The sequence below is a fragment of the Nansenia antarctica genome, assembly GCF_963989245.1.
Source record: "Nansenia antarctica genome assembly, chromosome: 9".
Lineage (NCBI taxonomy): Eukaryota > Metazoa > Chordata > Actinopteri > Argentiniformes > Microstomatidae > Nansenia > Nansenia antarctica.
The window spans coordinates 28,612,990-28,639,810 of record NC_137679.1 but is presented as its reverse complement, the minus strand read 5'-3'; positions in this window follow the sequence as shown (position 1 = coordinate 28,639,810).

The following is a 26,821-nucleotide window of genomic DNA, read 5'->3' as shown; positions in this document are numbered from 1 at the left end:
CACCTGATCATTTCATCAATAGTTAGAAGACTTATCGACACTCACCACCCAGTGTGTGCAGTAGGACTGTGTTGAGGGGTAACGCTGCAGACTTGTTGTGCTTTGCACAGTTGTACTGCCCAGAATGCAGTGCACTCACATCGATAATGACCAGAGAACCATCTTGGTTCATGTGAGATGCTGGTAGTTCATCCTGAGGCCCGGCTGTAATGTCACCTAACTGAGACGGACTGAAGGGTGACCTTTCACCCAGAGTCCACTGCAGTCTGCCTCCTACGCCAAGGGGAGATGAATTGTCACAGGAAAATGACACTGACTCACCCACTGTCGCAAACACTTCCTCTACACCATCTGAGAGGGAGAGAGAGAGAGAGAGAGAGAGGAAGAAGGGTGGGTTCGATAATTTATTAGAACCCTTTATGGAAACCCCCCCTTTAAGACTGCCAAAGTTCTAACCGGACTATCCACAGTGACACAGTGACCCAGAGAGTTTTACTATTTTTCAAATGTGAATAATAGAATTTATACAGTCAGATACCTTCAAAAAGTCATCCTTTAAGACAGCATGCAGGGCATCACATGTTTCCATCACAATCCTGCTCAGTGTTGAGCTACCTATGCGGTACTGGAAACTCAATGAGTTGAAGGTCTCCCCTGAAAAGGATGATATTTAGTAACAACTTTGAATACAACCGTACTTCATCATATGGATCATATACAAAATGTAAAACGTAGGCCTATACCTGTAGCCAGAAATCGCAGTGTGACTGACAATCTTTCTTTTGCAGTAATGGCCCTTCTGAGGTGGGTGTCCTGCTTGGTGATTAGTGGGGCTACCTTCCCCAGTAGAATGTTGAAGTCCTCAATAGACATCCTCAGCAGGTCTCTAAAGCCCTTCATGTCATCATTCTATAATCAAAAGTGGAAAAAACGGTTTTGCCTTATCCATTCATGTCAACAAAGGTGGGAGCCCAAAATGTTTCAAAAACAGTTCAGTTTGGCTTGACCAGGGGGGTATCTACGAAGTGCATTAACCAGCTATCAGTTTCACCTAAACGTTATCTAGCTAGCAAGCTATCTGCCTATATTCAGGCTACCATTGACAGCTAGCTAGCTGGTTTAGTGGCTTGGGAAGGTCACACAAATAGCAAAATGATGACGGTGTTAGCTTCTCGCTAAACACACTGTAAACACAACGTTGTTAACATTGACATGCTGCATAAAGCACAAGCTAGCCTGTGTCTAGCCAGTGAAATACCATTAGCTAGTAGCTGAGCATGTCAGTCACATAGTAGGCAATCAGATTGGGCGTGCTTTGTGTATTAGCAAGCTAGCATAAATAAAGAATACATTAACTTTAATTAACGTTACCTCCAATTCGCGCTGAAGAACAGAAAGGCCGTACTGTCCACGTCTGGTCAACCACTTGCGGGCCCAAATCCTGCGTCTTCCTTTTTTTGTTTTTTCTGCACAAAATAATGCGCATACTAGCATTGCAGCTAATTGCTGTTGGTCCGCCATTTCTGACTCACGGTAGGAACCTTTGTATTGTTTACAGTTCACAATCGAACAATTTCAACAACTGCACAAGTCGCGTCACAAGCAATCGTGGATGACAATCGTGGCTGAGAGCAATCGTACAGTGTGAGCACAATCGTACAGTGTGAGCACGCACGTCGTAAGGTCTGATCAAGTCGGAGACGGTAGGACTGAAACTTTCAGTCGTGCAGTGTGAGGGGTTCACCGACATAACATCGCACAGTGGGCAGGGGCCTTAAGAATGACCTGGCAAGTATCCTATGTTACTAGTCGTGAACTTTGCTCTTGTGCCTATTTTTGTGACTTCTCTATTTTTTATGTACTGGCCTACCGTGGAGACTTACCTTGTTTTTCCGTTCCTCCACAGCCCACGCCAACCACTACCGCCAGCCCGCCAGGCTGAAACCCCCGGACTCTTCCTTTCAGTTTTTTCCCCTCCCCTACACTGTAAATAAATACCCTACGGGGCTTCACAGTATTCTGCCTCCATTGTCGTGTCCTTGAGCCCCCTCGCCCCCGTGTCATAACAGCTAGCTAACGTTAAGCGCGAACAGCGCGGACTAGCTACAATGAAGCACTTCAACTAATTTTGCGTTTTATGCAAGGTTTTTAAAAATAAATAACGTTATGGTCGATAAAACGCAAAATTAACCATAACTGAAATCACAGTTTACAGCCTACTACTGCTACATCAACTCAAAACGCAAAGAATTTATCTCGACCATGTGTTAAGTTACACAGTGCGCTACATCAGGCATTTGATGCATGGACGTCGACGACGACGGCTAAAGTTAGCGTACAGGGCCTGCAATGTTAACATATATTCACAAAGCATTGTTTTCTCTCTCATTTCATTTTTAAATAATGCTACAATATAATGCATCTACTCACTTGGGGTTCGGTCGTTTCAGCTCTGCTCGCCATGACGATGAATTTGCTTGCTGTTCAACAACGATCTGATGGAGCACCCACGTGATAACCCCAACTAACTATACTGCCTTACAAAAGGCAAAAGGCAGTAACTTATCTAATGATCGTCGTAGCCTAATCTAAACATTCAATTAAAGAATTAAAGCGTGTCCTACAACTGAATTGCTTTTGACACAGTTTAATAGAGTACAGTAGCCTAATGCTCATGCCATATATCGCATATAGCCTACAACCCTATTTCAATTAGGCTAAGACAATTACAATTATCAAGAGTAGGCTACATTCCTGTAGATTTCACCATACCCTTACATTAATTTAGAGTGACTAGACCATGAAGTGTAATTTCATTTTGCAGGCTATTCCATGCAGATAGTGCCGCAAACATGATGGCCTACTTGACCAGCTCAACCCACACTGTCAGAACTCATAAGCATAGTACAGGTGCAACTAAAAAAATAGAATATCGTGCAAAAGTTCATTTATTTCAGTAATTCAACTTAAAGGGTTAAACTTAAATATTATATAGACTCATTACATGCAAAGTGAGATATTTCAAGCCTTTATTTGTTATCATTTGGATGATTATGGCTTACAGCTTATGTATTATTATTATTTTTACAATGTTCTCCTCTCCTCTCCTCTCCTTTCCTTTCTTCTCCTCTCCTCTCCTTTCCTTTCTTCTCTCCTCTCCTCTCCTCATCCCTCTTCCCCTCTACTTCCCCTCTCTCTTGCCCTCTCCCCTACCATTACCTCCTCTCCTGTCCTGTCCTGTCCTTACCCCCCCCCCCTCCCATCCTTGTTTGAAAATTGTTTTATCACATAGTTTTCATATCCAAAGCTCAAAACTCCAAATATGACCTGATATAAGAAGTCCTCTTATCCAGCTTGATAAAATCCCCAAACCAGTTGAGATGTGACGTTGCTGACTAAGTTGGCGCAGGGCCCAATGAGGGATGACATTACATGGTGTAGAACCACCTGGTCAGATGCCCTAGCCTCCCTAGCCTCAGTTCTCTATATTGCCATAAGGCCAGGTGTGTTTATGACAGACATCTAACCCCAGACACCAACGTATGGCTGGTTCAGTGCTTGATCCCAGACCCAGATCTAGAGGGGTACCCCCTTGGTAGCATAGTCAGGTACTCATCCAGTCAGGGCATGACTGGTGTATTATAATATCATAGAGAGGGAGGAGGCATCTGGTGTGGGGTTGCAGTGTGCTTCAACTTGTGGATGCCACTGCCAACATCACTTCATATGGTAGCGTTTAGAAAAACGGTTTGATTGGGATAAATGGATAGTAAGGCATTGCCTTAAATTTAATAACAGTTTCCTCTGCAGTTTTCTTTTTGCTAAATTGACATCAATCTGCAGCGTCAGCAAAGAGCGGGCGAGAGAAAACTTGAGACGGCCCCAGTTTACCACTGTGACGGATGGGGGATGAGAGATGGGGTTTGGGGCTGGGGATGGGGTGGGAGCTCATCCGTCTTTCTGACGAGGCGCTCCTCTCCGATGTGCTTACCTACTTTCACCCACAGGGAGCTGCATTTGATAAACGCCCCGCAGGGAGAGACACAACAAATCTTTCCCATCGCTACACACAGGGAATGTCTCAGCATTCAAAACCAAAGTTGATGGGACTAAAGAAAGAGACTGAAGAGACTGCTCTTGAGCTAAACCCATAGGGCTCAATCTGTTATTTATACAATACTGACGCAAGTCTTATATCACTGTCAGTATTCTACAGCTCCAGATATTGTTTTTATTGTGCAAAGTAATAGATTATTAGATAGGCCATACTTGTATTCTTTGGTTATTTATTTATTAAGTCTCTGGCAGTACTTTCTATATCCAATAAAGGAGGGGGATAATAACTATTGAACTGGAAGAGAAAGGAGCTATCAAAAAGCAGAGTGAAGTGATGCTTTGCCAATCGGTTCTAGGGCTTTAGTGAACACTAACACAAACATCCAGCTACAATATGGAAAGAAAACAAAATTTCACAGGGAGTTTGACGTTAAGTGAGATTCATATCAATCATTTATGTTTGAATGGTCTCTGGAAAACCTTTGGGGTATTGCCAAGAGAAAGATGAGAGACATGAGGCCGAACAATGCAGAAGAGCTGAAGGCTGCTATTGAAGCATCCTGGTCTTCCATAACACCTCAGCAGTGCCACAGGCTGATAGCATCCATGCCACGCCGCATTGAGGCAGTAATTCATGCAAAAGGGGCCCAAACCAAGTACTGAGTACATATGCATGATTATACTTTTCAGAGGGCTGACATTTCTGTATTTAAAATCATTTTCTTATTGATTTCATGTAATATTCTAATTTTCTGTGATATTTAATTAGGGGTTTTCATAAGCTGTAAGCCATAATCATCAAATGTATAACAAATAAAGGCTTTAAATATCTCACTTTGCATGTAATGAGTCTATATAATATCTAAGTGTAACCCTTTAAGTTGAATTACTGAAATAAATGAACTTTTGCACGATATTCAAATTGTTTGAGTTGCACGGCCCCCCCGCAGGGCTGGACTGGCCATCTGGCATACCGGGCATTTGCGGTAGTTTTGGGCAGAGCCGACCGGCAAAAAAAAAAAAGTATTTGTCAATTTTCTATACAGACACTGGGCTGGCCCAATCAACAGAGAGAAGGGGGGGGTCAGGGGTCACGCACGCACGCAGCACCAGACCTCCGTCTCAGTTTCGCGGTAGTTTTGGGCAGAGCCGGCCGGTGTAAGTACCGGAATTTCCGACCCGCGAGGTTTTTCCGACCCTACCAGATCCGCTCATAGGTTCAGCCCTTTCCGGCCATAGGTAGCGCTATGATTCGCGACAACGAAGACCCGTTAGTAGATCTGAAACTGTGTGTTGTGTGTGTGTTTCGCGCGCATCGCGCGTGTGTGCCCGCGCGTGTGACCAATGTGTCACAGTGTGTGTGTTCAAGTAATCATGACACGGTAGACATTTCTACTCCTATTATCTTTTATCACTTTCTCTTCAGAGAATGGTAGAGATGTATTAATTACTATGGCCACACCCCTCTTCTTACCATATGACGCATGAAATACTTGGTTTACCAAATCCTTTCTCAATGTTTTGTAGTCTTCCTCAATCAGATGTGTTTTTTGTAGTAAAGCAACACGATTTAATGAAATGCAATGAATTTATTGTAAATCAATACAGCATGAAACCATATTTACATAAAAATGGATTGACCATACACAAACAAAAACGTATTCATTCACAAATTAGCTGGAATCAAGTAAAAACATTGTGTAGGTTAACCGAAATATAGCATGTGTACATATACATATATATCTTATTTGGGAAATGTTTGGGGCCTGTAGCCACATCTAACCCACGCCCATGGAGAGGATGGACTGACTCAGACAGCATGCACGTGTCAAAAGCCCCTCCCTCTGACATGACTCTAACTCTAGCTAGATCCAGACTCTAGCTGGAAGGAATAAGTGAATAAGGCCATCGGTCATCCACCGTTATCATTTGGGGTAATGTGACCAACATGTAGTTCACACTACTGTTCAGATTCAGTTTTATATTTGCGACTGCAAGCACACTAATTAATCAATCACTCTTCCGAACTGGGAGCCTTGAAACTTGCGCACACAGGGATGCCAAGATTGTCCTTGACCTCTAACAGAAATAAATCATAATCAATTTTAAGTTCAAATTCAAACAAAAATATTTCCAGCAATTCTTGACGTTCTTCTTCGTCTTCAATCAGTGTCAATTTAGCCTCTATTTCCTCTCTCTGTATTTTGTCCAATTGCAGAAAAGCAGGCTCCTGGACCTTCCCTTACAGCCGGTGGGCGTTCTTGTTCATCCACTCCGCTCCCAGGAGGGTGGACTTGCCACGGTCTACAAGACAAAAACAGTTTAAAGTCCTCTTACAGTGGTCCATAGAAACAGTTCTACAGCCAGTGGTGTAGTGGCACCGTTTTCATATAAGGTTATAGTAATATACAGTACTGGTGAAGAGAAACATACCCAAGTTGTCGTCTTCTGTCCTCTTTTTCTTGGCGTCTTCCTCTTGCATTGTTGCGGCATAGCTGTGGTCATTTCTTATGGCATTTATAACTGCTCCCGTTTGGTATTCTTCTGATAGACAGACAAGCAACCCACGATTCTAATACTGATGTTCTTTATTTTGTGTGCACACCGTACACACAAACACCGTGAAAAACTGTGAAGTGAAACAAACACCAATTACACATTGAAACCAGCCAGCACGGCGTTCCGACCTCACATACATGTGAGAAATTACTTCAAATCAAAATGCACAGTAAAACAGTGACAAACAAAACAACAACATACCGTGTGCGCCTTCTACTCAGAACCTCTGGTGCAGCTAGAATAGTTAAACACCGTCTTACACATCAAACTTCTCTTCATGAGTGACGGAAAACCCCTACACGTTCAGCCTCCGTCAATATATATACATCCCGTCTCATCGCGAGACCACGGTACGTGAACAGCGAGGTGACGTCAACACGTACACGTTTAGATAAACAAAATAAACACATACGTCAACACGTACAAGTTTAGATAAACAACATAAACAATAATTGTACAACAATAACATATACATTTATATAAAGAATCTTTTTACAGTAAGAAAATAAGAACATCTTTACTATGACAGTTACACTGCCACCAAAATTACAAAGATTTTCTTAACCAAAATGTTTTACCTTATCAATAAATCCTGTAATTTTCCTATAAAATGGAAATTAACATTCAAATAACCAACCCATTATTTCTAAATGTTTACGGCTTCCGTTTTGTTACTATTTCAATGATAGTTTAGGAACTCTCCAATAGTACCACTAATTTTTGAACATTGTTAACACAGTGATAAGAGAATCATGAAACACTGTGATATATTTTCTTATGTGCAGTCACATTTTGGACATATTCAGTTGGCAGGAAGTTCTCTTATTAAGCACGTCTGATTGTGTCCTTTCACCCGCTCCTTCACTGCTTGCTCTTTTGCTTCTCTGCTTTGTTTTATTTTAATTTTTTATTTTATTTTTTCGTTTCTGCCTGCCTAGCTGTCTGAAGTGCAGCCTCTTGGGGTTTAGTCCGTAGGCCCTCAGCCTCTGTCCTCTGAACTCTCGGCCCCCCATCTTCACCCTGAAGGGCCCTGGCATGAGGCGTCCTCCGGACTGCCTGTGTTTCTTCTTGGGCCATTTTGGCCTTTCAGTCCTAGGCTTGGCCGTTGCTGTTGTCTCCTTGACGACGGTTTCGGCTGTCTCCTTGACGACGGTTTCTGCTGTCTCCTTGACGGCGGTCACCGTCTTCTTCTCCTCCTCCCGTTTCATCTTCTTCTTGGGGACCAGGAAGTCATCCTCGCCCTCCTCTCCGGCCTGTCTCAGGGCCTGGACCACAGGGCCTTCAGCAGAGTCTAATGAGGTGGCCAGGCTGGGTCCAGCCTCACTGTTCTTGCCTTCTGCCTGGTCTTTGTCCTCCTCGGAATAAAAGGAGCTCAAGATTTCTTTCTTTTTGCTTTGATTTCTGGCTATAACGACCTGCTTGTTGTTCGGAAGCTGAGGACGCCCTCTGAAGGGTAGGGGCATTTCCAAATCCCTTGAGCTTGTGCGAGGTGTTTTTGATCCTACTATGCTCCAGCCTAAATCCGTCTTGACTGCGTATGGATCGTAGTCTTCCCCTGATATCACTTGTTTTGGTTTCAGGGCCCTTGCACAGTCATAGCCAATTAGGAGTCCTACAGGACAGTTCAACAGATCTGGCATATCTTCTGCTATGCTGAGAAGGTGCGTCCACTCTTTCGCACTTTCACGAGTGGGTATACTATTTTTCTCCAATGGTATGTATTCTTGAGTGTATGCGGGTGGTAGCTTGATGCACTCTTGTGACATGTACCCTCTCACTTTCAGCCCAACCACTCTTTGACAGTTCACTATTGAACCCCTGTCAGTCATTGTTGACAACTTCAATTTGATTGGTTCTGTGTCTGCTTGTATATTTTCACAGACCTCTTGGTCAATAAATGTATTACTGCTCTGTGTGTCCAGTAATGCATACACTAAGGTTTCAGGGCTGTTTTTTGCCGCACAAGAGAGCCACACCGGAACAATCATTGAAGTGCGATCACTGTTGTCCACTCCCACGCTGCATAAGGCAGTGGAAGTACTTTCCTTTGGTGGACGTGCTTCTGGTCTTTCTCCTTGCACATGTTCTTCATGAAGCGGAGAGGGATGGCTCCGCTTGCAAATATTGCAAGTAGCTCTTTTTCTACAGTTTTTGGAGACATGGCCAACTCTGAGACATCCGAAGCACATATTGTTGTCGAGGATAAACCTTTTCTTTTCCTCCAGAGGCATTGCTGCAAACGTTTCACATTTATATATGAAGTGGTTTTCTTGACAGCAAATGCATTCTAATCGCCCTTTGCTTTCAGTGGCCGAAGGGCTGTGTTTGAAACCTGTGTTACTTTCTGCTCCACTTGAGTACCTTGAAGTGGCATTTGGTTTTTGTGACACCTTTGTTGACGTCGCCATGGAGCTGGCTTTGTGACGCTTCTGTTCCCTCTGTTCAGGTTTTTCATCTGTCTGCTTTAATGCATGAAGGGAGGAAACTGGATTGCATGCAATGCGTGCCTCATCTGCCACAAAGTCCGAAAACTCCTTGAAACCTGGATATGGCTTTCCTTCATCCAGTGCTCTAGTGATGTAACGGTTCCAGCGGCTTGTTGCCCAGTCAGGAAGTTTCAGTAGTAACTTCTGGTTTTCTTCACAGTCGTCTAAAACCTTTAGACCTTGTACATGGGGCATTGCATTCTTGCAGGAGATGAGGAAGTCACTAAACTCCCTTAGTTTAAGCGAGTCTCTTGGACCAATCTTTGGCCAACTACTCAGCTTTCCCCGGAATGCTCTTTGGACCACGAAGGAGTGGCCATAGCGCTTGTTCAAGGCATCCCAAGCCTGTGTGTATGCTTCCGCATCAGTTCTATAGAATGTTCCTTCTAACACACTAAGTGCTTCCCCACCTATGTATTTTTTCAAATAGAACATCCTATATGCTGGGTTTGTACAGCTTGTTTCGATTAAAGCCTTGAAGCCATTACTCCATTCAATGAATTTAAGTGGGTCTCCTGTGAACATGAACGGCTCTGGTGCTGGAAGTCTAGTCATTGCCAGGGATTCTTTTAATGCATGAAGCATCGAGGCTTCATTCTCCTTTGGCTCTGGGTTGCTTTCATAGCAAGGAGGGACTGAAGCACTTTGGGAAACTTGAGCACATGGAGTGCTGTCATGCTGTATTGGAAGCTGACTTGTTGGAGGCCAAGTGGTTATTACTTTAATATTTCCTATTTCAGCATTACCTTTTGATTCCTCTTCAGCATACACATTGTATTCAGCCTCCATGGCTTCAAGGTCCCTTTGATCTTCCAGCATCTTCAACCTCACTTGCTGGGCTAGCACCTCCTTCTTTGACCTCTCTTGCTGGGCTAGCACCTCCATCTGTGACCTCTCTTGCAGGGCTAGCACCTCCATCTTTGACCTCTCTTGCGGGGCTAGCACCTCCATCTTTGACCTCTCTTGCAGGGCTAGCACCTCCATCTTCTGAGTGGAGACGTCTCTTTCCCTGTTTATTTCAGCGCGTTTTGCTGCCAAACGTGCCGCTACATCTGTCTTCTTCTCTGAGACATGACTTCAACACGTACAAGTTTAGATAAACAACATAAACAATAATTGTACAACAATAACATATACATTTATATAAAGAATCTTTTTACAGTAAGAAAATAAGAACATCTTTACTATGACAGTTACACTGCCACCAAAATTACAAAGATTTTCTTAACCAAAATGTTTTACCTTATCAATAAATCCTGTAATTTTCCTATAAAATGGAAATTAACATTCAAATAACCAACCCATTATTTCTAAATGTTTACGGCTTCCGTTTTGTTACTATTTCAATGATAGTTTAGGAACTCTCCAATAGTACCACTAATTTTTGAACATTGTTAACACAGTGATAAGAGAATCATGAAACACTGTGATATATTTTCTTATGTGCAGTCACATTTTGGACATATTCAGTTGGCAGGAAGTTCTCTTATTAAGCACGTCTGATTGTGTCCTTTCACCCGCTCCTTCACTGCTTGCTCTTTTGCTTCTCTGCTTTGTTTTATTTTAATTTTTTATTTTATTTTTTCGTTTCTGCCTGCCTAGCTGTCTGAAGTGCAGCCTCTTGGGGTTTAGTCCGTAGGCCCTCAGCCTCTGTCCTCTGAACTCTCGGCCCCCCATCTTCACCCTGAAGGGCCCTGGCATGAGGCGTCCTCCGGACTGCCTGTGTTTCTTCTTGGGCCATTTTGGCCTTTCAGTCCTAGGCTTGGCCGTTGCTGTTGTCTCCTTGACGACGGTTTCGGCTGTCTCCTTGACGACGGTTTCTGCTGTCTCCTTGACGGCGGTCACCGTCTTCTTCTCCTCCTCCCGTTTCATCTTCTTCTTGGGGACCAGGAAGTCATCCTCGCCCTCCTCTCCGGCCTGTCTCAGGGCCTGGACCACAGGGCCTTCAGCAGAGTCTAATGAGGTGGCCAGGCTGGGTCCAGCCTCACTGTTCTTGCCTTCTGCCTGGTCTTTGTCCTCCTCGGAATAAAAGGAGCTCAAGATTTCTTTCTTTTTGCTTTGATTTCTGGCTATAACGACCTGCTTGTTGTTCGGAAGCTGAGGACGCCCTCTGAAGGGTAGGGGCATTTCCAAATCCCTTGAGCTTGTGCGAGGTGTTTTTGATCCTACTATGCTCCAGCCTAAATCCGTCTTGACTGCGTATGGATCGTAGTCTTCCCCTGATATCACTTGTTTTGGTTTCAGGGCCCTTGCACAGTCATAGCCAATTAGGAGTCCTACAGGACAGTTCAACAGATCTGGCATATCTTCTGCTATGCTGAGAAGGTGCGTCCACTCTTTCGCACTTTCACGAGTGGGTATACTATTTTTCTCCAATGGTATGTATTCTTGAGTGTATGCGGGTGGTAGCTTGATGCACTCTTGTGACATGTACCCTCTCACTTTCAGCCCAACCACTCTTTGACAGTTCACTATTGAACCCCTGTCAGTCATTGTTGACAACTTCAATTTGATTGGTTCTGTGTCTGCTTGTATATTTTCACAGACCTCTTGGTCAATAAATGTATTACTGCTCTGTGTGTCCAGTAATGCATACACTAAGGTTTCAGGGCTGTTTTTTGCCGCACAAGAGAGCCACACCGGAACAATCATTGAAGTGCGATCACTGTTGTCCACTCCCACGCTGCATAAGGCAGTGGAAGTACTTTCCTTTGGTGGACGTGCTTCTGGTCTTTCTCCTTGCACATGTTCTTCATGAAGCGGAGAGGGATGGCTCCGCTTGCAAATATTGCAAGTAGCTCTTTTTCTACAGTTTTTGGAGACATGGCCAACTCTGAGACATCCGAAGCACATATTGTTGTCGAGGATAAACCTTTTCTTTTCCTCCAGAGGCATTGCTGCAAACGTTTCACATTTATATATGAAGTGGTTTTCTTGACAGCAAATGCATTCTAATCGCCCTTTGCTTTCAGTGGCCGAAGGGCTGTGTTTGAAACCTGTGTTACTTTCTGCTCCACTTGAGTACCTTGAAGTGGCATTTGGTTTTTGTGACACCTTTGTTGACGTTGCCATGGAGCTGGCTTTGTGACGCTTCTGTTCCCTCTGTTCAGGTTTTTCATCTGTCTGCTTTAATGCATGAAGGGAGGAAACTGGATTGCATGCAATGCGTGCCTCATCTGCCACAAAGTCCGAAAACTCCTTGAAACCTGGATATGGCTTTCCTTCATCCAGTGCTCTAGTGATGTAACGGTTCCAGCGGCTTGTTGCCCAGTCAGGAAGTTTCAGTAGTAACTTCTGGTTTTCTTCACAGTCGTCTAAAACCTTTAGACCTTGTACATGGGGCATTGCATTCTTGCAGGAGATGAGGAAGTCACTAAACTCCCTTAGTTTAAGCGAGTCTCTTGGACCAATCTTTGGCCAACTACTCAGCTTTCCCCGGAATGCTCTTTGGACCACGAAGGAGTGGCCATAGCGCTTGTTCAAGGCATCCCAAGCCTGTGTGTATGCTTCCGCATCAGTTCTATAGAATGTTCCTTCTAACACACTAAGTGCTTCCCCACCTATGTATTTTTTCAAATAGAACATCCTATATGCTGGGTTTGTACAGCTTGTTTCGATTAAAGCCTTGAAGCCATTACTCCATTCAATGAATTTAAGTGGGTCTCCTGTGAACATGAACGGCTCTGGTGCTGGAAGTCTAGTCATTGCCAGGGATTCTTTTAATGCATGAAGCATCGAGGCTTCATTCTCCTTTGGCTCTGGGTTGCTTTCATAGCAAGGAGGGACTGAAGCACTTTGGGAAACTTGAGCACATGGAGTGCTGTCATGCTGTATTGGAAGCTGACTTGTTGGAGGCCAAGTGGTTATTACTTTAATATTTCCTATTTCAGCATTACCTTTTGATTCCTCTTCAGCATACACATTGTATTCAGCCTCCATGGCTTCAAGGTCCCTTTGATCTTCCAGCATCTTCAACCTCACTTGCTGGGCTAGCACCTCCTTCTTTGACCTCTCTTGCTGGGCTAGCACCTCCATCTGTGACCTCTCTTGCAGGGCTAGCACCTCCATCTTTGACCTCTCTTGCGGGGCTAGCACCTCCATCTTTGACCTCTCTTGCAGGGCTAGCACCTCCATCTTCTGAGTGGAGACGTCTCTTTCCCTGTTTATTTCAGCGCGTTTTGCTGCCAAACGTGCCGCTACATCTGTCTTCTTCTCTGAGACATGACTTCCTTGATGACTACTCTGCCTATCTCTTGACACAGTTGATCCATAAATTGACCTAGCATCTTCTCTTTGGAGTAACTGTTGTAGAGCCTTGTTTGCATCCACTGCATCAAACTTCTTAATATCAGCTTCTGTATAACGCTTTTCAAGGTGTGCAGTTATTTCAGTAGTAACTGAGGTGCAGCTATCTATTTTCCTTTTTATATCTTGAGTTGGAATGGCCAGAGCACGTAAAATCTCATATACTTGTTTTAGTTCTGACTCATATTTGACTACGGCTGTGATCATTTCACTTAACTCAATTTTAGAGCGTTCTTCCTTTAGTTTAGATCTCACAAGTTGAACCTCTGCTTTGAAGTTTACATATGTGCGCATAAACTTTCTTTCTTTGTTTGCTATCTCATTCTTTTTTAACTCAAGCATTTTCTCTGTTGGGCGTCTTTCCCTTTCTGATCGCCTCAGCTCTGATTCAGATTCAGATGATAGCTCCTGGAGCCCTTCTTTATTTGTTTCTAAATCTGCATCAATTTCCCTTATGCGATCTTTAATTGGTTGTATTTCTGAGTCGTCGATTTCGGTATCTAATCTCTCCTCTAATTGTGCCTTTTCAATTTCTAGAGACAGCATTATTTGCTCTAGTGTACACATTTCTGGTATACTCTGGTCCATTTTAGCTTAACTACTTTGAAACTATATTATTTCAATCCCAAATGACAAGGCAAACTATAGAACCATTAGGGAAATGCACAATATCAATTATCAAACAAGTTACACATTTCTCTGATCAACTTACAGAATTATCAATATGCAATAATTACATTTTCTACATGTATTATTAGTATGACATCAAATATAGAAGAGACTGTGTTTCCAAACTCAAAGATACATTCTTTCTGACCTGGTATCCCAAAGGTGTAATGAATTGTCCAAGGGTATTGAAATGTCCAAGGGAAATGTCCAAGGGTGTTGAAATACTGCCACCTTGTGGCTGTCCTCGGCAATGGCAGTCTTTTATTCTTCAAATGACGCAAACAGTCACGTCAACGAACGCTGGGAACCCTGGGATATGTATGCAGGTCTTCCACGTGGAATGCGGCGATGGAGTCTTTCATGGCGCAGGTCTTGCTTCTGGCAGGAACGCTGGCGAGCCTCGGTGCTCAGTCCATGGCTGTTGAGATGATTCTTTCACTCTTCCTAGGTTTGGCCACGTTTTCACTCCATGCCATATACGACGTTACGTTTTTCACTATAACTGCTCCCGTTTGGTATTCTTCTGATAGACAGACAAGCAACCCACGATTCTAATACTGATGTTCTTTATTTTGTGTGCACACCGTACACACAAACACCGTGAAAAACTGTGAAGTGAAACAAACACCAATTACACATTGAAACCAGCCAGCACGGCGTTCCGACCTCACATACATGTGAGAAATTACTTCAAATCAAAATGCACAGTAAAACAGTGACAAACAAAACAACAACATACCGTGTGCGCCTTCTACTCAGAACCTCAGGGGGTCATTCCACTAAAGGTGGATCAGTTTAGCGGCGCTATAAATAAATGCGGCGCTCAGGGAACTCGAGATTGGAATTCAAGCCTCAGGTGATTCCTCGAACGAGGATCAGCCTTGTGTCATCAGTGTTCACAGAAGACAGGCTTACAAATCTTCGATATGGGCGCGTGCACGCAGACATACGCAGCCCAGAAGAGTCGATCTGTCGAAATGAAGATACTCCACTCTGCAGGGGTACTACATTTGCGCAGCATTCCGAATTATTGATTTTTATGAAGACGGAAAAATAAGATGTAAAATAGTGCAATACTGCCGCAATTAACAAGGCGAGGGAAATGGTTTGGCAAGAAATTGCTGACCGATTAAATGCGTAGGTCATACTAGCCCCAGTTATTGTTATATGTTCATATTTTAATAAATGAATATTTACTACTGTGGTGATATCAGCAGCAGGCTACAAACCGTCATATCGCCACAATGGCCTAGTGGTATCGACCGCTGCCATGGGATTTATTCGTCATTTTATATCGGTGGTTCAAATCCCTCTTCAGGCGCACTTTTTACTGCATTTCGTTGTCTGAATCTAATCTAAAATCTCATCTAAAAAAGTATGTAGGCTATAAAATTATGGTGCAGGCTAATTTACAAGAACTGACACGATTACAATGGTGTTTGAAACCTTTGCATGAAATCTTCGGTAAAATGTAAAAAAAAAAGAAAAACATGACTTAGTCAAGTCTCGAACTCGCAACCTTTGGAACTCCAGTCGGCAGCCTTAACCACTACGCCAGCCAGACCGCTGTGATGACAGCAATGCAAGTTGACACAATAACTTTTTTTTTTACACTCTTTTCTTTATTGATCTATCGATCTATCTATCACACTTTCAAAATATCAAGTTATCTATCACACAATCAAACTATCTATCGATCGATCACACTTTCAAAATATCAAATTATCTATCTATCACACAGTCAAACTATCTAATCTATCTATCTCGTGTGAAGTGGGAACTAATATTTCCTAGGGAGGAACTGTCGTTCGGGGTTTAGTTTCCGCCTGTGAGCCTTTTTTGACGCGCGTCTCACTATAGCCTGTGTTTTAGCCTGGTCGCGACCAGGCTAATTATATCTGACTCAGAAGGAGCTCAACCAAGCAGCGAATTATTTGAGCCACATTGATGGCACCGAACGCAAGCTAACATTTTCGAGGCTTAAAACTTTATCGAGGCTTAGAACTTTATCGAGCTTCGTGGAATAGGGCCCTGGTGCAGCTAGAATAGTTAAACACCGTCTTACACATCAAACTTCTCTTCATGAGTGACGGAAAACCCCTACACGTTCAGCCTCCGTCAATATATATACATCCCGTCTCATCGCGAGACCACGGTACGTGAACAGCGAGGTGACGTCAACACGTACACGTTTAGATAAACAAAATAAACACATACGTCAAGACGTACAAGTTTAGATAAACAACATAAACAATAATTGTACAACAATAACATATACATTTATATAAAGAATCTTTTTACAGTAAGAAAATAAGAACATCTTTACTATGACAGTTACAGCATTGCTGCCCACCACACTGTCAGACCGCTCACACTGAAGGAATAAAATGCATGGTGCAATCACAACTATTGAACTAACAAAAAACACTATTATTTACCATTCAGCATCATGCTCACCTCCTGTTCCCTCTTCCGCTTCTTGGGGACCCTGAAAACCGGCTGCAGTGACCCTTGGAGCAACGCTCTGGCCTCATCGGTCCAGTGGGCAAACCTCTGCCCGTGGCTTTGAGTGAGATAGTGACAGAATAAAAAAGTAAGCCAATGTATAACAAATGCGGTTTCGGAAGTTACATTTAAAGTGAAGTCTTACCCCTCAATCTGGAACCGTTCCATTAGAACGATGCACCACCATCTCCTCAGGCGTCCCATATCCTTCTAAAAAAATTGAGAGAAGAAATGTAAAGTCAAAATGGTTCTGTGCGCTTGGGCAATGGGTGTTTCCAGAGATATATATATGCTACAACAGCCAAACCGTTATGGTTTAGAATGTTAATGGTAACAGATTTAGTTTCCTCCTTGACTCTCCTCACCGTCGGAGAAGAGAAACACTGACCTCTGTGAACTGAAGTGGAGCGTCAGTGGTGAGACAGAGTGCATACTGTGAAAGGCAAAGATCTGCTTATTAGGTTATGACCATTTCAAATGCTCGTTCACACCCTGCTTTAGCTGAGGCCCTTTGGTGCTGGACAGCATCACCACACCCTTGGGTGAGATGGAGGATATGATGTGCGGCCCAAACCAATTGGCCTCCTTTCCGTCCCTCCTTCCTTTTGTTTGCCCGTAGGACCTCATCCCCAACTTTGAAGTCAAAGGATTTGACCCCCTTTTGTTTCTGGGCCTCGTAGGTCTTTTTCTGCCTTGCCTGGGCAATTTGGATGTTCTGGTAAATCTGAAAAATTGTTATCATTTCATTAATTTTCCCTTGAAACATATTCATATTTTATAGCATATATTGCCATTGTATGCATATTTGTTATTATTAGATATTATTATGCATAAATTGCCATTTTTACATCACCTTTGCATGTAGATCTGTAACTTCGACAGTCTTCGCCTGTACATCCTCCTCTGGCAAATCAACCACAACCACAGCTGAGTCGTCACCCTCCTCAGTCTGTGTTGTGTTGATGACACCTGGGCTGCGAGGGTGCCGTCCGAACAGTGCCATGTACGGGGTGTACCTGGTTGATCGCTGTAAAACAAAACAAAAGTACAATCAATAGCATTTCACCATCTTTCTATATTGTTTAAATAGTTTTTTGTTTCTTTCTATGTTTGTTTGAATTGTTTACATATGCAGTTGTTACACAATAGTAGGCTACCTGCTTAGAGGTGTTGATGCTCATTATGATGCCCCTCAAATGGACATCCTAGTCGTTCTGTCCCTCCCCACAGTACTTGGCAAGCGCAGTCTTCACGGTGCGGTTTGTGCGCTCGTCCTGTCCATTGGCCTGGGGGTGGTAGGGTGACGTGATGCAGTGTTTGACACCCAGAGCCTCAAAAACACCACGGTTGACCTGCAGATGCATTAGTGTATGCAATTAAATTAGATTAAATTACAATTATCAAATGTCACATCACATACACTGTGTCTTATATAGATAACTGTACCTCATTCACAAATTCCCGTCCTTGGTCGGTAATGATCCTCTCTACCAGTCCAAAGTCAAGAAGAATGTTAACTATCTTCCTGGACACCTCATTGGCTGTTTTGGTGTAGAGGGTTTTTGCCACAGCCCACTTGGTGAAGAGGTCGGTTGCAGTCAGAATGTATCTGCAATGAAAAATGCAGATTGTTCTCCATTAGCTACAGCATTGCAGCAGCTATTCCTCATGGGGTCCACCAAAAACTTGCTTCATAACTTTTATTGACTTATCCAATACATGATGTCAGCTTATCTCACTAGCTTTAACCAAAAGGGGTTACACATACTTCTGCCCAACATTCAGTAGCTACCTTTTGCCCTTTGCAGTGGTGGGAAGTGGACCAATGAGATCAATCCCCAGGACACTCCATGCCTCTTTCACTTGGATGGGATGGAGTACAGGTGCAACTGTCTTTATTGTCTCATGATGTTGACAGCGGGGGCACTCATCAACCTTTAAAACAGTGACATTTCAGAGGAAATTATCTAGAGTCAGAGAATTCTTGATGTGGTTGAGGCGTCATGTTGGTGGTGGTGGTCAGCTGCTGGGCTTAGTGCCTTAGGTGCAGAACCGCTGTGGTTGAGGGGCCGCGGCCTGTATGATGTAAAGAACTGGTGTTCCAGTGCAGAATCAGATTGTGGTCAGTATGAGAATTACACAAGAGTTGGAGATCTTTGAGTAAAAGATCATTGCTAATGGGCAGTGTATAAATTACAATGTTCACACCATGCACTAATAACATCAAAAACTCACCCATTTTGTGACATCCTCCCGCAAGGTGGACCAGAGGTAGGACGCCGTCACCTTCTCCAGCGTTCGGCGTCTCCCTGGATGACCCCCAGTCCCATGGTTGTCGTGGCACTCCTTCAGATCAAATCAAACTTCATTTGTATAGCCCATTTCTCACAAAAATGTGACACAATGTGCTTCACAGAGAGCAAAGAAGATAAAACAACAATAGTACAGATGAAACAACAATAAAGACAGACATTTAAAAGGCGAGATTGAATAAGTAGGTTTTGAGGTCTCCAACAATGATAATCTTGTCATAATTGGGAAAGATGATGGACAAGAACTCAAGTCAGATAAGAAAGTTACCATCAGGACATCACGAACTCCATCTTTGTTGCACACCACCAAGCGATGTTTGTCCTTGTATTTGTCCTTGTAGTACAACTCCTCACCTGATGCAGCAGGAAAATACAGCATTCATTTAGAAGTGCAAATATAAAGCCACTGGAAACAGGTTTTATGCACACAATAGTTAGCAGATGCTTAATGAGACACTCAATTTTGATACAGGCCTATGCATTTTCGCCATTTTCGCCATTTCAAGCAGTGGCTTCAAGAGTGGATATAACATAGTTATTCACACTGACTTACCTTTCATCAAGTAATTCTTGGACGCCTTTAGAATCCTTGATTTAAGGTGTCCAACCTTGGGTATGCCAGGAGGATACATATCATGCATCATGTAAAACTTGAGTGCTGTATGAAACTCCATCTTGTCACCTGTCTCTCTTTCACCTAAACTCTCTCACGTCGCGCGCGAGTGCGCGCGCAACATCCATGTATCTTAAGGTAGCTACAGAGATTAGATCTATAAACAGCCAAAATTACTGATGGGTAAAAATGGCGGTCATCATGTGATCGTAAATCATCGTCGTCAGCGAATCATAGCGCTACCTATGGCCGGAAAGGGCTGAACCTATGACCGGATCTGGTAGGGTCGGAAAAACCTCGCGGGTCGGAAATTCCGGTACTTACACCTGCAAAATAAATTTAGTTAGCCTGGATAGTTACTAGATAGATACTGAGAGAGATGGAGCGCAAAAGCACACTAAAACGGAAGGGAGGCTGGGAAAAACTTAGGGAGAAAAACAAAAAGAAACTCGAGGCAGAGATGCTGCCAAATGTGTAAACATTAGTGTTGTGAAGGCCCACAGTTTAGTGCCAGTTTAGTTTCCCCAAACCAGCCCTATTTTTGCCCCTGGTATTTCTTTGTTATTTTCTATACAATTATATACGTTTCGTGAAGTATATGTATTATTCTTGTAATGTTTTATGCATATGTTTGATGACGTAGTATCCGGGGTGTGTCTGTGACCCGGATGCTACGTTCGGTGGTGGTATATAAGAGACGGAAGGGCGGAGTCAGTCAGTGTGTGGTGAGCAGCAGAACGAGTGAGGAGCAGAACGAGAGAGAATAACGAGAAGCCGATCCAAGATGGCGGATTCAGCAGCGCGCACCCCGTGCAGCAACTGAAGACGCCAGGAAAGCGATTATCGAGTGTACCACGGTAGCCTGTCTAGTTGTGTTCCCGTTGGACCGTCTTGCCAGCAGCCGGCTGTTCAACGTGGGACCAAGCGGGACGCCAGCTGGACATTAATCGTCGCCTCCACGAGCAAACACAGACTCCAGCGGAGCTTCAACGCGGACCACTTCATCGACGCACATGCCAGTCAACCAGGCCTCAACGCGCACCACGCCACTGGACTATAAGCCTGTTCGGGCCAGAGACTGTCAGTGAGTGAGTGTGTGTGTGTGTGGCCGGCCGGGAGGGAATATATATATGGGGATGTATACCACCGTCGTGTAATAAATGTGTTGTTCATATGTAATACCGTGTGCTAGTTGTTTGTAGCTTCAATGCTAATGCTAGTTGTTTGTAGCGCTAATGCTAGTTGTTTGAAGGCTAATGCTAATGCTAGTTCCCTTGCTAATGCTAACGACCTTAACTGCTAGTCTAACGGTTTGCTGTCGCCCCCCTGCCTGTATCCTCCTATACTGCCTATTTAGCTCCCTTAGTTAGATAACCAGCACTTTCCTAAAGTATACAGTCCTTTTCAGCTACTCCCTGGTTACAATTGGTCCTTCGAGCCGGATTGGTAGTGTAGTGATAGCATGGCTGAGCGCAGCCAACCAGACCAGACAGTTACCCCCCCTTCTCCGCCCCCTGAGCCAGAGCCACGACCACAGAGAGTCCCGCGGTTGCCTCCGAGGTTACAGGAGTATGAGCTTGAGCTCGAAAGCTCACTGAGTGATAGCGAGGAGCGCACTCCACGGGATACAGTGGTCGGAGAGGCCGAGGTGTCCGCCGGCGCGCGGGTGGCTAGCACTGAGACAGCCCTCAACGAGCACCAGCCTGAGGATGAGATGGCAGAACCGCAGGGTTTTGCCGTGGAAACGGAAGAACAGGAAGGAGAGGCCCGGTCCGACAGCGCCTGCGGGCGGAAGAGGGAGGGCCTCAGCCTTAACGATCTGCCTCCCAGTACGGCGCGCTCGAGACCTAGCTCCTGCCGCTCAGTGGCTTCCTACCGGTCCAGGGCTTCCGTGGGCAGTTCTGCCTCTGGGGCGGATAGCCTGCACTCCAGAGGGAGTGGTGCCGCGCTGTCCGAATGTATGCGCCAACAGGCCGAGATGGCGTTAGAGCGGGAGCGCCAACAGGCCGAGGTGACGTTAGAGCGAGAACGCCTCCAGTTCGAGCGTGAACGAGAGAGGGAACGCATCCATTTCGAGCGTGAACGCCTCCAGATGGGGACGGCGGAGAGACAGCGCCAGGAGGCGCTAGAACGCGAACGCCTCCAGATGGACGGAGCGGAACGCGTGGCCAGCCTCCAGCGCCAGGAGGCGCTAGAACGTGAACGCTTCCAGATGGAGCGCGACCGCCTCCAGACGGAGAGGCAGATGAACGGAGCGGAACGCGCGGCGGAGAGACAGCGCCAGGAGGCGCTAGAACGTGAACGCGCGGCGGAGAGACAGCGCCAGGAGGCGTTAGAGAGGGAACGCATCCAGTACGAGCGCGAGCGCCTCCAGATGGAGGGGGCGGAACGCGCGGCGGAGAGGCAGATGGCGAGAGAGCAACTGCACGCAGAGAAGATGGAGGAAATGATGCAGACCATGCGCGATGTGTGCATCAGCAGAACTCCGTCGGCCTGTAGCTCCAGAGTATCATCCGCACGGCCCTCTCGAGTGCCATCTCCTGAACCCCCCGCCGATGGCTCCATGACCCCCGCCAGGACTGTCCAACTACAGGCCCAGCTGACCACCTGGAAGGAAGAGGACCAGGGACCCGACCGCTACGCGGCCCAGAGGGAGCCAGCGTCGCTGCCCGGGAGGGGAGTCATCCCCCAAGAGCGTAGCACACCCCTAGGTCCTCCAGTGCACCAAAATGCATGCAGGCCGGACACCCAGACCGTCACTCCAGCACCGATGATCCACTACAGGATGTTCCCCCAGGTGGAGGGACCCAAGTTCCCCTTCTTCAAGGACGAGGACAGGAGCCAGTATGTGGAGCTACGCATCTGCCTAGACACGCTCTTGGACAACTCCTGCTCAGAGTCCTACAAATATGCGATTCTCCTTCAGCATGTGAGGAACCCCAGAGCCCACAACATGGTACTGGCCCATGCCTCCGCACCGACACCTTACACCAGAGCGCTCGCTGACTTGGATGCCCGCTACGGTCGTCCCTGGAACCACGCCCTTGCTGAACTGCAAGCCCTCGAACAGCAGGCCCCCATCAAGGATGACCGGGCGCTGGATGACTTCGCGCTCCGAGTGCACACCTTGGTTGGAATGCTGAAGACGCAGGGCCCAGCTGGCGCCAGCGAGATCAACAGCACCTCCAACGTAGAGCGGCTGCTCCGCAAGATCCCACGCTTCCGGCAGGAGAGGTTCCGGCGACAGCAGCGCGTTCGTAACCCCGAGAAGTTGGGTCTGAGCATGGCTGCCTTCGCGGAGTTCCTACTGGAGGAAGTGCATGACACCAACGTAGACGCCATGGGTTACGCTGAGCCGAAGAAGGAGAGGGAGAAGGGAGACCGCTGGGACGGGCCGAGCTCGAACAGAGGACGCCCAGTAGGAGTGCTGCACACGGAGGAGGAGCCTCGGAGAGAGAGGACCACCCGACCTGAGGGAAAGGATTCCTCTCAACCCCCTCCAAAGGGACGGAGAGGTCCACCGCCATGTCCGTACTGCACCAGCGAGCACTGGCTCAATGAGTGCAGTGACTTCAACAACCTGAGTACCGAGGCCAAGCAGAGGTGGCTCGAGAAGAACCAGAGGTGCTGGAACTGTGGGCGCGACCATCTGGCGAAGAACTGCACCTTGAGGAGGAAGTGCAACCGCTGTGAGGAGGTCCACCTCCACATCCTACACGAGGTCTCCCTCGCCAGGTCCACGGAGGGCAACAGAAGCCCTAGGTCCGGTCGCGCACCGGAAGAGGAAACCCCTGTCTACTACCTAGACTCGCCACAGAGCAGCGGCTCCAAGGTTCTACTGAAGGTGGTGAAGGTCCGACTTCACCACAACAACGCTGTGTACGACACGTACGCCGTTCTAGACGACGGGTCGGAACGGACCATCCTTCTCCAGGGGGCAGTGCGCCAGTTGGGGCTCCAAGGGACTGCGGAGAAGCTGACTCTGCGCACGATACGTCGCGACCTTAAAGAGGTCACCGGGGCGAGAATCAACTTCTCTATCTCCCCGGCGGGGCGGCCGTCGGATAGACATCGGCTTCAGAATGTCTTCACCGCCGACCAGCTAGCGCTCTCCCGCTACGACTACCCCCTGGAGAGGTTACGCGCAAGATATCCCCACCTACGGGGAGTAGACCTACATCCGATAGAAGGAGCGGAGCCAACCCTTCTCATCGGCTCGGACAACGCTGAACTGATCGTGTCGCTCCGTCCTCCGCTGAGAGGACCACGAGGCTGCCCGATGGCTGTTAAGACTGCGCTTGGGTGGGCCCTCCAAGGCGCTACCGAGTGGAGAGAGAGGGACGGGAGAGCTACGTCATCCCTCCATGTCCGAACCGAAGAAGCAAACCAACCAACCGGACCGCCTGGAGTGGAATCTATTGCTGCCAGTGCACCTGGAACAGTTAGTACCACAAATGGTTCACCACAGGATGACCAACCGAGGAAGAAGTCTCTGTGGACAGAGCATAAGTCTCTGGATGGGAAGACCTACTACTACAACTCCCAGACTAAGGAGTCCCGGTGGTGGCGCTACCGTGCCATGGCGGCAACAGCTGTTGCCGAGGAACACCTGCAGGTGGCCATGCACCCTCACGTGGCCGAGGTCAGCATTGACGCACCCGTCAACTCCGTCAAGTACACGTCAGCCATGAAAGTCTCAGCCAGTATTGTAGACGCCTCCAAGGAGGAAAGGCCGAAGTTGGCGAAGAAGAGAGTAAAGTGGAACCCAGAAGAGGAGGCCAAGCAGGCCTTCAAAGAGCTTCTGGAGGAGGATGGTGGTTCATCCGACGCGTCATGGGAGCAAACCATGAGAATGATCATCAACGACCCACGCTACAGCGCCCTGCCCAAGCTGAGTGAGAAGAAGCAAGTGTTTAAGGCCTACCAGGCTAAGAAGGAGAGGGAACAAGCCAAGCAGCTCAGGAAGAGGAACGGTGAGGCGCTGACGAGCATTCTGGACAACATGGCCAACGTCACCCACTGCACCACCTGGTCCGAGGCCCAGCAGTACCTGCTGGACAACCCCACCTTCGTTGAGTACGAGGCGCTGGAGAACATGGACCAGGAAGACGCTCTGATCTGCTTCGAGGAGCACATCCGCGCCCTGGAGAAGGAGGAGAAGCAGAAGATTCTGCTGAGGGAGAGAGACAAGATGTCCGAAGGTGCCGTGGTACTGGGGATGGACCAGTCCCTTCCGCGCGCCGCCTGGCGGACAGGCAGAGTGGTCGACACTCTCACCTCCTACTTCACGCTGCTAGAGCAGCCTAGCCAGTGTGCCTTCTTAAGTTGACTGAAACCGAGGGTTTCATGGGGCGGCTGTTGTGAAGGCCCACAGTTTAGTGCCAGTTTAGTTTCCCCAAACCAGCCCTATTTTTGCCCCTGGTATTTCTTTGTTATTTTCTATACAATTATATACGTTTCGTGAAGTATATGTATTATTCTTGTAATGTTTTATGCATATGTTTGATGACGTAGTATCCGGGGTGTGTCTGTGACCCGGATGCTACGTTCGGTGGTGGTATATAAGAGACGGAAGGGCGGAGTCAGTCAGTGTGTGGTGAGCAGCAGAACGAGTGAGGAGCAGAACGAGAGAGAATAACGAGAAGCCGATCCAAGATGGCGGATTCAGCAGCGCGCACCCCGTGCAGCAACTGAAGACGCCAGGAAAGCGATTATCGAGTGTACCACGGTAGCCTGTCTAGTTGTGTTCCCGTTGGACCGTCTTGCCAGCAGCCGGCTGTTCAACGTGGGACCAAGCGGGACGCCAGCTGGACATTAATCGTCGCCTCCACGAGCAAACACAGACTCCAGCGGAGCTTCAACGCGGACCACTTCATCGACGCACATGCCAGTCAACCAGGCCTCAACGCGCACCACGCCACTGGACTATAAGCCTGTTCGGGCCAGAGACTGTCAGTGAGTGAGTGTGTGTGTGTGTGGCCGGCCGGGAGGGAATATATATATGGGGATGTATACCACCGTCGTGTAATAAATGTGTTGTTCATATGTAATACCGTGTGCTAGTTGTTTGTAGCTTCAATGCTAATGCTAGTTGTTTGTAGCGCTAATGCTAGTTGTTTGAAGGCTAATGCTAATGCTAGTTCCCTTGCTAATGCTAACGACCTTAACTGCTAGTCTAACGGTTTGCTGTCGCCCCCCTGCCTGTATCCTCCTATACTGCCTATTTAGCTCCCTTAGTTAGATAACCAGCACTTTCCTAAAGTATACAGTCCTTTTCAGCTACTCCCTGGTTACAATTAGGGACATGTTTGCTGCACCCTCAAGTTTACCACAGCAGCAACAGCAACGGGTTGAAGAGGAGGCTGGCAGGGAGGAGCGGGAGCAGGGTACAGATACAGAGGATAGAGAGGATTCAGAAGAAGCGGGCCGAGTCAGCCTGTAACCGTTGACCCGGTAAGGAAAATATAGGTAGCTGTTAGGGGTGTAATGGATCGCCCCCCACGGTTCGGCACGCATGTGTACCGCGGATCAATTGCAAAATGTAACCAAGTAATAATATTACTTAATATTAGTTCATATCCCTTGTAAATCACAATGTAGAGTTGCCATGAAAAGATAGACGCGACAGTTGCGTGCTTTGTTTTACTCTAAAGCGCAATGATAGGTTGATAATGGAGAAAAAAAATCTAGAACAACAAGGCTGCGTTCGTAAATTCGGTCTGGAATCTGATCACTGAGTACACTGGTCTACTTGCACTGGTACCATTGCTGCTTACTGTATGTAGTCGTCTTTGTAGTGGTTTGGGGGAATACTACAGTTTGTCATATGACTGTACAGCACAGTATATAAGACGAGTATATAAGGCAAGTATTTTTGTGCTGGTGGGTGTGGTCCGACCGATTGGGGTGGGCCTGTCTGGGCCAAAAATGCCAGGGCCTAATTTTTGTCCCAGTCCAGCACCTGTATGTGGAAACAAAGTGAAACCATAACCCATAAGGTTTTCACATGTCTTTCACACCAGATAGCGCCTAGCAAAAGTTATTCAGCAGACCGGCGTACCCTTGATTACTTTTCAAATAACCTCCACTTTCAGCCTAGAATGAGCGCCTTATAATCAGCTAATGAATATTACGATTACGAATAGAGACGGCAAAACAGGGAAAAGTTTGTCTCAAAAATACATACGTAAATCCAAGCAGAGCAAAACACGTTCACGAATGGAGAGATGTTTGCGGGTCATAGCAAAACACGCTTGCGTGGGTCTGTTCACTCACGCCTGAATTCTTTTTACGACACGGATGGATAGCAAAACACG